The following is a 16,170-nucleotide window of genomic DNA, read 5'->3' on the forward strand; positions in this document are numbered from 1 at the left end:
AGACATGGGCCCACGCGGCGCCGGCCAATCGCGGCGGGCCCCGCCCCCAACCCCGCCCCCGCTCGAGCCGGGACCGGCCGAGCCCGCAGCGCCAGCCCCGCCCCCCGGCCCCGCCCCCGCAGCGCCGGCCCCGCCCCCGCCCGGCCACCGCTTCCCCCGACCGCTGCCCGAGAAACGCCCCGCGCTCGGCCCCACGAGCCTGCCCCCAGGGGGCGCCCGCGCCGGCAGCCCCCCCCCCCAGCCCCGCCCCTCGACCCCCCGACACCGCTACCCGCCCCCAAGGACCCCCCCCCCCCGCGAACACAGGGTCACACCCCTCCCCCGGACACTGCTACCCGCCCCCAAGGACCCCCCCCCGAACACAGGGTCACACCCCTCCCCCGGACACTGCTACCCGCCCCCGCAGACCCCCCCCCCCAAACACAGGGTGAGACCCCCCCCCGGACACTGCTACCCGCCCCCGCAGACCCCCCCCCGAACACAGGGTCACACCCCTCCCCCGGACACTGCTACCCGCCCCCGCAGACCCCCCCCCGGACACTGCTACCTGCCCCCGCAGACCCCCCCCCGAACACAGGGTCAGACCCCCCCCCACCCGGGACACTGCTACTCGCCCCCGCAGACCCCCCCCCGGACACTGCTACCCGCCCCCGCAGACCCCCGCCCCAAACACAGGGCCAGACCCCACCCCAGACACTGGTACCTGCCCACGCAGACCCCCCCCGGACACTGATACCTGCCCCCGCAGACCGCCACCCTGAACACAGGGTCAGACCCCCCCCAGACACTGCTACCTGCCCCCGCAGACCCCCGCCCCAAACATAGGGTCGGAACCCCCCCCCCCGGACACTGCTACCTGCCCCCGCAGACCCCCCCCCGGACAAAGGGTCAGCCCCCCCCCGGACACTGCTACCTGCCCCCACAGACCCCCCCCCAAACACAGGGTCAGACCTCCCCCACCCGGGACACTGCTACCCGCACCCGCAGACCCCCCCTCGGACACTGCCACCTGCACCCGCAGACCCCGCCCCCGAACACAGGGTCAGACCCCCCCCCCCCCCGGGACACTGCTACCCGCCCCTGCAGACCCCCGCCCCAAACACAGGGCCAGACCCCACCCCAGACACTGGTACCTGCCCACGCAGACCCCCCCCGGACACTGATACCTGCCCCCGCAGACCGCCACCCTGAACACAGGGTCAGACCCCCCCAGACACTGCTACCTGCCCCCGCAGACCCCCGCCCCAAACATAGGGTCGGAACCCCCCCCCCGGACACTGCTACCTGCCCCTGCAGACCCCCCCCCGGACAAAGGGTCAGCCCCCCCCCGGACACTGCTACCTGCCCCCACAGACCCCCCCCAAACACAGGGTCAGACCTCCCCCACCCGGGACACTGCTACCCGCACCCGCAGACCCCCCCCCCGGACACTGCTACCTGCCCCCGCAGACCCCGCCCCCGAACACAGGGTCAGACCCCCCCCCCCCCGGGACACTGCTACCCGCCCCTGCAGACCCCCGCCCCGAACACAGGGTCAGACTCCCCCCCCCCCCCGGACACTGGTACCTGCCCACGCAGACCCCACCCCCCAAACACAGGGTCAGCCCCCCCACCCCCTCGCGGACACTGCTACCTGGCCCCGCAGACCCCGCCCCGAACACAGGGTCAGACCCCTCCCCAGACACTGCTACCTGCCCCCGCAGACCCCTGCCCCGAACACAGGGTGAGGACCCCCCCCCCTCCCGACACTGCTACCTGCACCCGCAAACCCCTGCCCCGAACACAGGGTCAGACCCCTCCCTGACATCCTCCCCCCCCCCCCCGAACACTTTCTTGAGGACTCGAACCCCAGACGGCAGGGTTCGTTGTCTGACCGGAGAGAGACAGGCGACCCCAGCAAGGTCCGAACACAAAGCTCTTTACTGAGGAGTGCACACAACAATAGAGAGCAGCCCGTCTCCAGAGAGAACCAGCAGCCGCTGCGTAAAACTCATAGGTTTTTATACACAGTCCCGTCGCGTCATAGATTTATTCATAAAGCAGCCCACCCCTCCCCTATATTAGTTCAAATCCTCTTTCTCTATATGCATGCACATCTACCCCCTTATTGTAGATAACTTTTAGCAAATCGTAGTGCTTCACTAACTGTCTTACCGGTGTGGGTGTTAACCAGGAGATGAGGAGTTAAAACAGACATAACACCAGAGCAGGGAGTGGAAAACAGTGCCTCCATATCTCAAGGACTGTTCCCAGCACATCTGGTACAAAAATGCAGGCCTCCCCTTTTTTCTCACTCTTTGTAACTTAAACCAATATTCCTTCATTCTACTTTTAGAGACTTTCCCAGCAGCCTCTTTTAGCCTGACTTTGGTTCAGTTAGCATAACTGCCTTTTATTTAGCTTTTTTTACCTAACAACTTTTACATTCACCCGCAAACCCCTGGCCCAAACACATGGTCAGACTCCTCCCTGGCATCCCCCCTCTCCCCCCCGGACACTTTTACCTTAACGCACAGACCCCCTGGCCCAAACACATGGTCAGACTCTGCCCTGGCATCCTCCCCCCCGCCCAGACACTTTTACCTTCACCCGCAAACCCCTGGCCCAAACTCATGGTCAGACACCTCCCTGGCATCCCCCCTTCCCCTGGACACTTTTACCTTCACCCGCAAACCCCTGGCCCAAACTCATGGTCAGACACCTCCCTGGCATCCCCCCTTCCCCCGGACACTTTTACCTTCACCCGCAAACCCCTGGCCCAAACTCATGGTCAGACACCTCCCTGGCATCCCCCCTCCCCCCGGACACTTTTACCTTCACCCGCAAACCCCTGGCCCAAACCGTGGGCACTAGGATGGCTCCCCAATACACCAGCCTCTTCATGAGCCGCCTTGAGAGGAAAGTCCGGACAAATGCACCCTGAAACCAACGATCGCCTGAGGGTGACGGGATCCCCAGGGTGCAGCCTGGGAGGGTGGGCGTGCTAGGCCTCCTTAACTCACGGCTCTGGGTCGTCTCTCACAATGCCTTACTGGTGACCAGCAGCAAACCCCTCCCGGTGCTGTTCCCGCTCAGTACAGCCCCAGGTGGAGCCCCACACCCAGCCAGATTGCCCGAATGCTCCCGCAGGCACTCACAAATCACACAGACCAAGGCACCAGCCAAATCCCCCCTGTTCCCGGCCTTGTGCAGCCAGAATATACCGTCTTGCACTGCTCAAGACCCTATCATGAGCAATGAAAGTTTATTAATTGGTTCACCACTTCATCAATGGAAAGTGGACATACACCAGCCTTTGTAACCTGAGCAGATTTACCAAACCTTTCAGTCAAACTCACTGGTCAGGATAAATATTAGAATAAGTCTATTGATTACAAAAGATGGATTTTAAGTGATAGGCAAGGAGTCAGAGTAGTTACCAAAGGAAAATAAAAGATAACCACGCAGTCTAAATTCTCAGCCTTATTAGACCAGGCAATATCTGGACTAAGCAGTTTTTCTCCCCCCACCGGATACTGCAGGTTGGTTACAGTCTTTCATACACAGGCTCTCCCTGTTAGCCTGGGGACCCATCTCCTCAACTCCAGCATCATATGCACCAACTTCCCCTCTTTCCCGTGGGTGCTCGACCCCCTCCAGCCCTGGCCCCGCCCACACTCCATCCTTTCCATGAGGCCCTGCCCCTGCTCCGCCTCTTCCACCCCTGCCCCTGCTCCACCTCTTCCACTCCTGCCCCAGCCCCATTCCAACCCTTTCCCCAAAGTCCCTGCCCCAACTCTGCCTCCTCCCTGCCCCTATTCCAACTCCTTCCCCTAATCCCGGCCCCGCCACTTCCCCACCTCCTCTCCTGAGCACGCCATGTTCCTGCTCCTCCCCCTCCCTCCTGGAGAGTGCTAACGCTGCCAAACAGCTGTTTGGCGGTGGACGGGCAGGAAGCGCTGGGAGGTAGGCGGAGGAGCGGGGACGTGGCGCGCTCGGGGAGGAGGAGGTGGGGTGGGGGGTGAGGGGAGCTTGGCTGACAGTGGGTGCAGAGCACCCACTAATTTCTCCCCATGGGTGCTCCAGCCCCGGACTTAGCGCCTATGTCCAGCGTTCTCATTGACTTCAGCATGGGTGAGGGAGGAGAAAGGACAAACCATGCAGTCTCTATCCCCTATTTTATTTCCTCAGTCATGTGCTTGGAGAACACAAATCCAGGTATGTCTGATGGGCATTGCTGAAAAACCAGGCAAGGCTAAGCAATTCCCCTGGTGTGGCCTTGTGCAAGTGAGTCATTGAATTGTAACTCCCTCACTAGACAATGGCTGTTGATGATTGTTCAGCACTCACCTGGGTGTTTATTACCTCCCTTGTTGTTGTGTCTGGGGAATTAATATCTGGGCGATTCCCCGACTCACCATCAGAAATGTACCAGCTGTCCGGTGCAAAAGGCTCTTCTTACTCTCGGTACTCCCAGCCATATGGTAAAGAGGAGCCCTGCCAGTGAGCCCTGCTGGGAATCTGGATAAAAGCCACCAAGCCAGTTACTGAGTTTTCATAAGGAAATCCATCTGTGCCCATGGTGCTCAGAGGGGCCACACTGAGAATGCTTATTCAGGGCAAACTGCAAGGAATAGGGCAGACAATCCCCACAAATGGCCGTTTATTCTATACTTAGATTCATCAAGCCAGTAACAAAACAGTGTCTGTAATACCACACTGATTACCGAAAAGCCAAAATGCAGTCCCCTTTAAGCAATCCAGCCTTTGGCTCCCATCCAAGCAGCCAAATCTAGTATAGTGAGAGATTACTAACTATCTTGTTCACTGTACTTAAAGTTCTATCAATCCAAGGGACCAGATACATTGCCCACCAGGTCAAGGAATATTTCAGATCTCATCCAAATACATGCTTACAGCTAATCCTTATTAACTAAATCTAAGATTTATTAATAAAAAGAAAAAAGAAAGAAGAGTGTTGCTATGGTTAAAAGATCAATATACATACATATATGAGTAAAGTTCTTAGATCAGTTTCATAGCAGATATGGTGAGGCTGCTGATTTGTAAAAGTCTTTCTGGAATCAATTAAAAAAGTTATAGTCCAATAGGCAGTCCGTGTGCAGAGTTTGTTACAAATGGTTTGTTGTCAAAGTGGGAGGATGTCTCAAGTGGGGTCCCAGAGAACTCAGTCCTGGGTGCGGTACTATTCAATATTTTCATTAATGACTTGGACAATGGGGTGGAGAAAATGCTTATAAAATGTGTGGATGACACCAGGCAGGGAGGGTTGCAAGTTCTTTGGAGAACAGGATTGGAATACAAAAAGACTTGGATAAATTAGAGAATTGGTCTGAAATCAACAAAATGAATTTCAATAAGGGCAAGTGCAAGCATTACACTTCGGAAGGAAAAAAATCAAATGGACAACTACAAAATGGGGGATAACTGGTGAGGTAGTAATACTGCAGAAAAAGATCTGGGGGGAATAGTGGATTAAAAGCTGAACACGAGCCAACAATGTGATGCAGTTACAAAAAGGGCTAATATAATTCTGGGAGGTAGTAACAAAAGTGTCATATCTAAGACGGGGGAGGTAATTGTTCTGCTCTACTCGACACCGGTGAGGCCTCAGCTGGAGTATTGTGTCTAGTTTTGGGTGCCACATATTGGGAAAGATGTGGAGAAACTGAAGAGCGTCCAGAGGAGAGCAACAAAAATTATAAAAGGTTTAGAAAATGTGACCTATGAGGAAATGTTTAAAAAAACGGGGCATATTTAGCTTTGAGAAAAGAAGACTGAGAGGACCTGATAGTCCTCAAATATCTTAAGGGCTGTTATAAATAGGACAGTGATCAATAGTTCTCTATGTCCACCAAAAGGAAGACAAGAAGTAATCTATTCAATGTGCAGCAAGGGTGATTTAGTTTAGATATTAGGAAAAACTTTCTAACTATAAGGACAGTTAAGCACTGAAATAGGTACCTGAGGGAGGTTGTGGCATTCCCATCACCGGAATTTTTAAGAACAGGTTAGACAAACACCTGCCAGGGATAGTCTAGGTTTACTTGGTGCTGCTGCCTCAGCACAGGGTAATGGACTAAATGATCTTGAGATCCCTTCCAGCGCTATGTTTCTGTGATTCTGTGATCTCACTGGATTTGGCTGGAACTCCTGCTACAGCAAGCAGAACCCCTGCTCTGTGCTTCACAGAAGAGGTGATTTGAGGATTTTTGCTAACTACTAACTCCTGTTGCATCTGTGGTAGAGGAGCTTCCCGATGTCCTTTCCGTGCTCTGGTTTGTACTGACATCGACTGATGCTTTAAAGTTGCTGTATTTGATCTTGTGGTCAAGACTGAAGAAATAAACCCCTTTTACAGGAACTCAAATGTCCGTAAAGAAAAGGAATAGTTCTGAGGAAACTATCTGGAGAATTAAGGCTAAGAAAGGTGTTCTGGACACAGACTTCTTTCATGGTAACTTATCTTAAATGATGACAGGTTTCAGAGGGGCGGCCGTGATAGTCTGTATCCGCAAAAAAATGAGGAGTCCTTGTGGCACCTACTGTATTTTCCACGGCATGCATCTGATGAAGTGGGTTTAGCCCACAAAAGCTTATGCCCAAATAAATTTGTTAGTCTCTAAGTTGCCACAAGGACTCCTCATTCTTTTTACCTTAAATGGAAGTTTGTTGATAGAAAATTATAACCACAAAGTGTCAGGAGATTGTGTTTTTATTTTAAAAAAGAAATATTGACTAACGAGCATACTTAGCAGATTGCACCCCAAATCTACGTAAAAAGAATGTTATTTAGGTTGCAAAGGAAAGAACTTGACAGTTAGGAAAGGCCAATATAAAAAGGTACGTGGCCCCCACTTAAATGCAGCTGGGCTCAGCTCTCCCGTTCCAGTCCGGGTGCACCCTACTTTGGTGTAATGAGAAGGATGGGGCTGCCCCTGGAGTTATACATGAGAGATCACAGTCCTGAGAGGGAAGTTCCAAAGTCCTGTGAGAACTCAGGGCTGTCGACCCTAGCAGCGCTCCATCGGCACGGCTGCTCCAATGCCTCGGTGCCACTGAAGCGCATCTGGGGAAGATGCTCTATGCCGACAAGAGAGCTCTCTCTGCTGAGGTCGCTGTAACTTACATCGCTCAGGGGGGTGGCTTCTTCACGCCCCGGAGTGGTGTAAGTAATATTGACTTAAGCGGTAGTGTAGACCTGCCCTGGGAGGGAGAGTTGAGAGCCCAGAGCAGAAAGGAAGAGAACCCGGAGAGCAACGGGAGCTCGGAGGCAGAGCAGAGCTGGGCGCAGAGCTTTCAGGGGGGCTGTCCCTGAAGGGGGGAGCAGTCAGTTCCCCAACGAGCAGTGGAGCCGGAAAAGGCTGGTGAAAGCTGCAGGCAGGCAGGCAGGGGTCACCTACAAACTTCCCCAGGTCAGAAAGCCACAGCTAGAGAGGGCTGAAGGCTGAGAACAGCAGAGGGAGATGCCTGCTGGCTCCCTGAGCTGGAGACCTGAACTCAGAGGGCCGCTGAAGGCTGGGGAGTGATAGAGGGGTGAGTCCACTGATGTCTCCAGGCAAGAGCCGGAGCCCTGCCTGGCAAGGAAACAGGGTGGAGAAACACCCAAGCTAGAGGTGTGGTGAGAGACACTGGAGCCATACCTGGAAGCTAGGGTGTGGGGAGAGCAGCCAGAGCTGTACCGGGGTGCTGGGGCAGGTAGAGATATTAGAGCTGGACTTGGTGCTGGACTGTTGGGACGAATGTACTGTTTGGACTGCACTGGGGGGATTCTGATAAGAAGGAAACCGTGCAAAAAGGGCTATTGATATACTTTGAAGGCTGCATTGAGTTTATTTGAGGAATCAAGATGGAAACTGAGGTGGTGGGCCACTTGCAGGGCTGCCCTCGGGACACATGTTTACAGCCAGATTTACACTAGCCCACGTAACCTTAATTCTGCTCCTTTGTGCATCCAGTCTGTGCACCAAATGAGGCAGGGGTCCTGTGGGTAAGATAAGATGTGATCATGTAATTAAAGACCATACCATAATGCATGCGCACAAGGGTGAGAAATTAAGGTTGAATGGAAAACTGCAGATCTGGCATTTCCCAACTTCTGAGTGTTTGACTTTGCAACCTAAATAACATTCTTTGAACAGTTTACACTGTGTGTGTGTAATTTCCTAGCTATTTTTTTTTTAAGAATGTAAAAACTAAACTAAAAGTCTATTAAATACAATTGTTAACACACACAGAGCATCATCATTGGGGTTTGAACCTTCAGTGCTGCAGGACACTGGTACTATGCAAGCTACAGGGAAAGCTGGCAGCAGGAGAAGGCTGTTTTTCCAAAGTGGTGGGTGGACTGCTGGGTCTGGAGATGGTTGGGGGGAAACCAACTTCAGCCCAGCCAGGCTCTCTCTCTCGTTTTGCTTTTGTGTGCTACATCAAGAAGCTCTCCTCTATCAGAAATCTTCTCCCTGCATCTGTACTTGTAGAGTGTGATCAAGTCACCTCTCAACCTTCTCTTCAACCAGTTTAATAGACTGAGCTCCTTTAGTCTCGCATTGGAAGACATGTTTTTCAGACCTCAGATCAGTCTTGTGGCTCAACTCTGAACCTTCTCCAATTTTTCATCATCCCTTTTAAAGTGTGGACTCTTAAATGGTTTCAGTGATGCCTTATTCAGAGGTAATAGCACCTCCCTACTCCTGTTTCTTACTTCTGTTTATATTTCCAAGGCCTGCGTTAACCATTTTTGTCCCAGCATTATCGCACTGATAGCTCGTTCAGTTGGTTTCCTCCATGACCCCTAGTTACTCTTCAGTAAGTCCAGGACACAGTGCCACATCCTGTAATTGTGTCCTACATTCTTTCTTTGTTCCTAGATGTACAACCTTACATTTGGCTGTGTAAAATGCATGTATATGATTGTGTCCAGATTACCAAGGCTGAAAGTAGAAATCAGCTAAATTAACACTAGAAATAAGATATAAATTTGTGTTAATGAAGGAAATTAACCACTGGAACAGCTCACCTAGGGATGTAGTAAATTCAACATCACATGGAGTCTTTAAAACAAGATTGGCTGTCTCTTTCTAGCTCAGTCACGGGTTACTGGGCTTGACACAGGAAACACTGGGTGACATTCTATGGCCAGAACATCTTGGGCCAAAGGTTTTTTTGCCAGTGAGTTGTCTCACATCCAGAGTGTGTCTCTATCAAACACATGGATAACAGGTTCTTTCACTCTTTGAATCATTACCAGCACTTTGATCTCCAGTGTCCCTCTGACTTCACCACTCAGCTGGGGAGATAGGCGTGTAGAGGCAGAACTGATTGTCAGCCTAGAAGTGGGAGGATAGGTCTCCTGTTCTCGGCAGTGCCTTGCATTAGCCAACAAAGAGAAAGGAGAAGAGCTGACAGGCTCCAAAAGGCACCTAATCTAGTCCTCATTAGCCAGAAGACCTGTGGCCACAACTCAAGGCATTTGCAGATAGTTTGTAAAGCAGAGAAAGAATGAGGAATTCTTCAAGGTTCAGAGCTCTGAAGAACCTCCCCTCCACAAAAGCAATGTGCCAGTGAAATGGGTTATTGAGCAGAGATAGCATTGCTGTGAAACAGACATGTTTACAGAGGACACTGTACATGGAGCTTAGAATTCAATTATATTCAGCAGGAAGAGGAGGACAGACTGACAAGAAAAATCAACCCAGGAATGGAAAATTTAACATACTAAAAAGAGACAAACCAATCCAGCACCATAATGCCTTGGGCTCACAGATCAGAGGGGAAATACTGCTGAGAGCCCCAGGGCAGTATTTTGATGTGGGTTTTTGTTTTTTTGTTTGTAACATTTACATCATGTACCTGAGGCCAGTCACCATTGGGCGGCTGCTTCTCAATCAAAGCCTTGATCCCCTTTTCCAGCACCCCAACACTTGCAAGGCACAGGATGGAGAGGTCAGCAGGCACAGGATGGAGAGGTCATCAGTTCTCATGCATGATACAGAGCTGTGGAGAACTGCAGGGGTGAGTTCCCTGTTCCTCCATTACCCTCCTCTGGAAAATGAGCCTATGCCCATCCCTGCTGCACCAAAGTGGCATTTTGGTGGAGAACTTCAAAGAAGAGAAATTGTAACTGATCTTGGAGTGCCCTTTCCTCTCTGAAAGGAGGGCTGGCCAGTTGGTGCTGAAAATAGTCTAGTAGCCCGGGCGTTTTCCCTGTCTGACAGAGAACAATGAATCATTTTCAAAACAATGACAATTGCTTAACAATTTCACAACCCCTGCTCCTGTAAAGTGCTTCAACCGTGATCCAAATGTCCAGCTTGCCCATGCGTGTGGTGCAGTGTGACCCCACTGATGAGACAGAGGGACACAGAAAAATGAGGGACTTGTAACAATTTTAATCTCAAGGAGGGTGGCGGTCATTTCCCCAGACATTTATCTGAGCCCATCCCGCCCAGCTTTGAGAAACACCTGAGAACACTTCTTTGGCAAAGGTGATGAACCTGACTAATATCAGCTCCTTCATTTCCCTTCTTCCCACGCAGTTTGCACTCTGGGATTGGCTTGAAGGACGGGTGTTGAAAATTGTATTAGTTCCTTACTGCAGTCTATATTGTATTGTATTTGTTGTAGATCCTTGTACAGCACCTTGCGTGGTCGGGGGGCTTCATAAATAAAACTGTTAATCATATTATGAAGACGCAAACGTGCTAGAGACAATTAGTTATTCTGCACCAGTTATTACTTTGTTCTACTGACCATTCAGTGATGACACCAAGGGTTATGTCTCCACCGAGGTTCGTTGCCTGTCTGATAGTGCAATCAGAGCATCAGGCACATAGCTAAAGAATTGGGCTGAGCTCCTGGCCCACTGAAGTCAATGGCAAAACACCATTGTTTTATGTTCTGCCATTGAGAAGCGGCATCGGTGCTCCTACCTGACGGCCATGAGCCCCAGCAGGGCCCAGCAGGTGTTGTGGATCTGGGAGGTGGGGCTCTGCACGTATCTGCGCTGCTCGCAGGACTCAAAGTCCTCTCCCCAGCCACCGTCCTCCATCTGCTTGGAGACCAGGAACTGGCAGGCCTGGCTCACCTCCCTGCATGCGGCTCTGAAGGGACAAGGCAGAGAAATGGGAAGATATTGGACATGATAGAACAACACTGACTTGTATTAAAGAGCTTTTCTTGACTTCCTCTAGTACAGTGAGAAGACCAATAAGAAAGGCCACAAGTAAAGTCTACACAAGAGAGCCCAGTGTGTTTGCCCTCTGTAATGAGCTGCAGTCACCATGACAGCAAAATGTCACATGGAAAAGAAAGACATGGCAGCTGCCAGTTACAGGCATCCTATAAGCATTCTCCTTTCTCAGAGACAAGTGCCCCCATTTGGACAAGCTAACCAGCTCCTGGGAAATTCTTAAAGCACAGGTCTATTATTGCACAATCCTCCGTCAATATAACAGCCCGACTACAAGAATTTCTTGATTTAGAGCCTTGAAACACACCCTACTCTGTGAGAAATCCAACTTCTACATCCTTGCTAAAGAACATGCTAATATTGCTCAATACGGCACAGAGAGGATCACGTCATATCCTAGGGGCCCTCCAGTGCAGACTCCTGGAGCTGCCAGACTGGGTCAGATCCAGGAACTGTTATATGTTCCACATAATTAAATAACTCAATAAAAGTGAAAAGAATAGCTCGTAGCCCCATGAGTACAGGAGCCAGGATATGCAATATGGGAGATAAAAGGAAAGGCATCACATATGAGTTATTTGATCACACGCCAAAACACACATGGAAACTTCTCCCGTAATCAGCGATCAAGCAATACAATTCATCTGATGAGGCAGCATGAGGAGAACTAAGGGGCCAGTGAAACTCAGACACAGTTTGTCATGTGCTCAAGTTCCAGATCCTACACCCACACCGTATTTACTGACTACAAAGGAGGTGTTGGGGTCTCTGGCTGGGATGATTTAACTGGGAATTGGTCCTGCTTCGAGCAGGGGGTTGGACTAGATGACCTTCAGGGGTCCCTTCCAACCCTGATATTCTATGATTCCCTCCAACACAGGATTTAAATTTACAAGCCAAGACAATTGCTTAAGAGGAATTCTCCATTTTTCTGCTCTCTGCCAGGTTGACTAGCCCCACACCTTGTTTCTCTAGACTCACACAAAGCAGATAAGTCCCTCTATGACTAGGACTTCTAAGTGACCCGCCAAACTTGTTCACTTAGGCCCAGATCCTCAGACCTATTCAGGTGCCTAACTCCCACTGATTTCAAAGGAAGTTAGGTGCCTAAATACCTTTATGGATCTTAGCAACTTGAACATAGATACGGGATGGTGCTGTGTGTTAAAACTGTACAAGAAGGTAACTTCCCGTGCTCATGGCCCCATTGCTTTCTGTCCTCTTCCGTTGCTTCCCGTTCAGGCTGTGCACTCAGATAGCGCCAGACCCTTGTGTTCCCAGCTGTTCTGTAGGGAGTTAAGAGCAATGGCTCGGCTCTGCTCTTTGGGCCTCGGAGTGCAGTGGTTCTGCGGCTTGCCTTCAATGCCCTGTTCCAAGACCCTTCGTATGACAGGTTGTGGGGGCGTCCAGCCATGTTGGTTCCACTGATCAGGTTGCCAGATAAGAGAGGGAGTAGCGCCCCACCCAACTCGTGGGAATCAGATGGCAGCTCCTATCAGTGCCATGTTCCCCAGCATGTCCCGTAGATGGCAGTGCTGCATTGCAAATCGTCCGCAGGGGGCAGGGCATCTTTACCGGTCCTCCCAGGAGAGTCCCAAGCACATTCATTGTACTTGGGAAGAATTCCTTTGACCTTCCCTTACGTCAAAGCTTACAGAAATAATTTAAGTTGTGAGTGTGAGTGAGGTGTGTTCTCACCTGCACCACGTGGTCACTTTACATTCTCCAGGTGTGCTGTACCTCTCAATAACACCTGGGATCCTGGCCCCATGGACAGAGCTGGCTCTGCCTCCCAGCGGCCAGGCAGGCGGAAGTGACAGATTGGCGAGCCCTGCGGGATGGAGGAGATCCAGAAGGCAGGCTGTTCCAGTGCACTACACAGGGGGCTGACAGCAAGGAACTCGGGTCAGCCCTGACCTTGGATTCTAACCGTGGCATTAATCAAGTCAGTTCACCTCAGTGCTCTCATTTGTAACGTGGAGCTAGCAGCACCTAGCTCACAGGGGCTCTGTGCCATGGAATGAGCTGCTGCTGTATAAATGTTACGCTTCACTGCAACGCACACAAAGCAGCCACCTCCTCCCGGGACATGCAATTTGCCAGTTGCTCCAAGAGCCACTGCTGCTTCCTCTCTGCCCCCAGCGCAGCACTTAGAGCAACCACTAGGAAGCAGCCCCTCCATTGGGTGGGAAAGGATGGATCCCAGCTCCCTCCTCTGCGGGCACTGCTCTGTGCTCCCATAAACTGCACATCTGGATGCTTGTTGTCAGTGCGGATTTACACTTTCCTGACTCTCTGCGTATCAGTTCTTCCTTGGGAAATCTGTTTGGTCCTGACAGTCAGTCTGATGGCCCCCAACACCCATTATACTTGGAATTTACTACAGTACCACATAACTGCATAACATTACGCACCCTTCCCATGAGCCATCGGCTCTTTGCACCTTCCGACAGTATTCCAGGCCCTTCTGGAGCGTCCCACTAGACAAAGGAATGTAAGTATTTTCTTTACAGTTGCAAATATCCAATCAGGCCAGGTTTATTTTGGTATCTAAATCCAGATCTGGGTGTCTGACTTTAGGCACTTGGATTTGAATATTTTGGCCCGAACAAGTAGACAGAGTGTGTGTAAACATCAGCAGGTCCTGCCTTGGCTCACCAGGCCCTGTGGACAATGTCCTTTGTGACACACTGTCTTCTCAGGACAAAACTTGACACTTGAGAGGCCGCCTCTCTCCCACGTGGTGCTGCAGAAGGTTCAGGCCCTGGGAATTTTGAGCAGACATATCCTCCAGGTAAAATTGGGGTGGGCCCATGTTAGGGTGTTCTCCCATTTTTAGCCAGAAGGTTTGCCAGCTCCAAACTCTCAGAGACTACATCTGCTGCAGTATCACATGGGAGAGAGGCAGCCTCTCAGGTAGACAGAGTCCAAAGCAGGTCAGGTTTATTAGGGCAAACTAGCACCTTGAATTTCACTTGGAAATCAGTTGGCAGCCAGTGCAAGACACAGGACCTGATGTCAAGTGCAAGAACAAGGGCAACATAGGAAGTAAATACACTGAGAGCAGCGACCCAGCATTTCCGTGGGCAGATTCGCATCTGACGTGCAGCAGAAATGTATCAGAGAAATAATATTCCATGGATCCATGGTTATACTTTAATCTGGTATATGTCTTGAAATGGCTCTGTTTCAGAGACGCATGCTGCTGTGTTCAGCTTGCCCCTGATTTACCAGCTCCAGTTCTTACACAAGCCGGTTTATCGTTTGCTTTGCTGGGATTTAGGAAGAATAGTTTCCTCTGTGTGTCGCACTGCGCAACTGATCAGGTGCATTGTGGGAGGGTTCATCTTCCTGGTCCGACACAGGTGCAAGATGTCAGACCACCTGGTCCACTGGTACAGCCAGGTGGAGCAAACCCTACCTGTACTTCCAGAGCTGAGTGAAGAACGGATTTTTAGGTTCAGTGGCTGAACCAGAAATTTTTTTAAAAAAAATTGGTTCATTTCGAACCAAAACTGAATTGTTTTGGTGACTAAACAAATTAAAAAATAAAATAAAATTCATTCAGGTCAAAATGAACCACTTTGAAGGTCAAAGCGAAACCAACATTTACTAAATGAAATGTCAAATCACAATGACGGTTTGAAAATGAAATGTTGAGTCAAAATATTTCAGTTTTTTTCAAAACAAACAGTTTTGATATTTCCAAACTTTTTGTTTTCGGTATTGTTTTGTTTTAGGTGAAGCTATTTGCTGACTTTGCCCCAAATTCAGGAGTAGTTTTGATGCCCCCCAAAATGCATTTTTTAGAAAATTTACTCTTCACCCAGTAAATTCAACCAGCTCTATTACTTTCACAAGCTTATTCCATTCATTTGCATTAATATCAGCAGGTATCACTGTACTGACCTCCCCAGGGTGCAAGTTCTCTCCCAGGGACAATAAGCTCTGAACTGAAGGTTTCAGGCATCTCACTTTAACACTTCCCCTCCCGCTCTCGTCTCTTCCTCAGTAACTGATCTCCTGGGCCCCATGCCCCAGGAATTTCTCCTGGAAGCCTTTCAGCACCTGCATGACTGACAAAGTGCACTCCACATAACTGTAGTCTATCATAGTGTCAGCTGCAAAACATGAAGAGGAGAGACAATGGCACCATCCTGCCCAGTCGAGAGGGGTAACCAGCCATAGCATGAGGAAACAGCTGAGGCAAGATATGCTCTAACCCAAATGGCAGTTGAACTGTATCTGTTTAAATGGACCCACTTTACATGTTTCAAAATATTGCACGGATTTCTTTAATTGCTTAAAAATGTTGATTTAATTGGTGATTTAGTTGGGGTTGGTCCTGCTTTGAGCCTGGGATTGGACTAGATGAGGTCTCTTCCAACCCTAATGCTCTATGATTCTGTTTTTCTTTGATCATTTTTCCTTTTCCTGTCTTTTCTGGACAAGAGACCCCTAAAGCAGGGAAAGGGGACAGGGAGCGACTCTTGCTGAGAGGTGAGGGGGAGAGACCCACAATGGGGAGAGGTATAGGGGAGATTTATTCCCAAGGCTAGTGATCCAGGTGGAAGGGAAGCCCCCCAGAGAGGTGGCAGTGATGAAAAGGGGAGACACACCCAAGAGGAGAGGGGCTTGGCTAAGTGCATATGAGAAGAGAGACCCCAGGGTAGTGACCATAAGTGGGGAAGGAGATCCTGGGGGAAGAGGAGAAGAGAGACCTCTCATGATGGAGCCTGGGGGAGAATAAAGCAGAAAGAAGCAGAGGAGTGGGCTGGCAGAGAAAGGAAAAGTGGGACAGTGACACAAGGGAGAAAGGTAGTCAGAAAGTAAACATGAACTGGAAAATGGTGAGAGAAACAAGGAACAGCCAGACTGGATCAGACACACTGTCCATCCAGCCCACTGTCCTGTCTCCAGAAGGGGGCAGCAACAGGGCCTTCAAAAGAACCCTGCAAAGGCAGCTATGGGATAATCTA

The sequence above is a fragment of the Eretmochelys imbricata genome, chromosome 11 (assembly GCF_965152235.1).
Source record: "Eretmochelys imbricata isolate rEreImb1 chromosome 11, rEreImb1.hap1, whole genome shotgun sequence".
Taxonomy (NCBI): domain Eukaryota; kingdom Metazoa; phylum Chordata; order Testudines; family Cheloniidae; genus Eretmochelys; species Eretmochelys imbricata.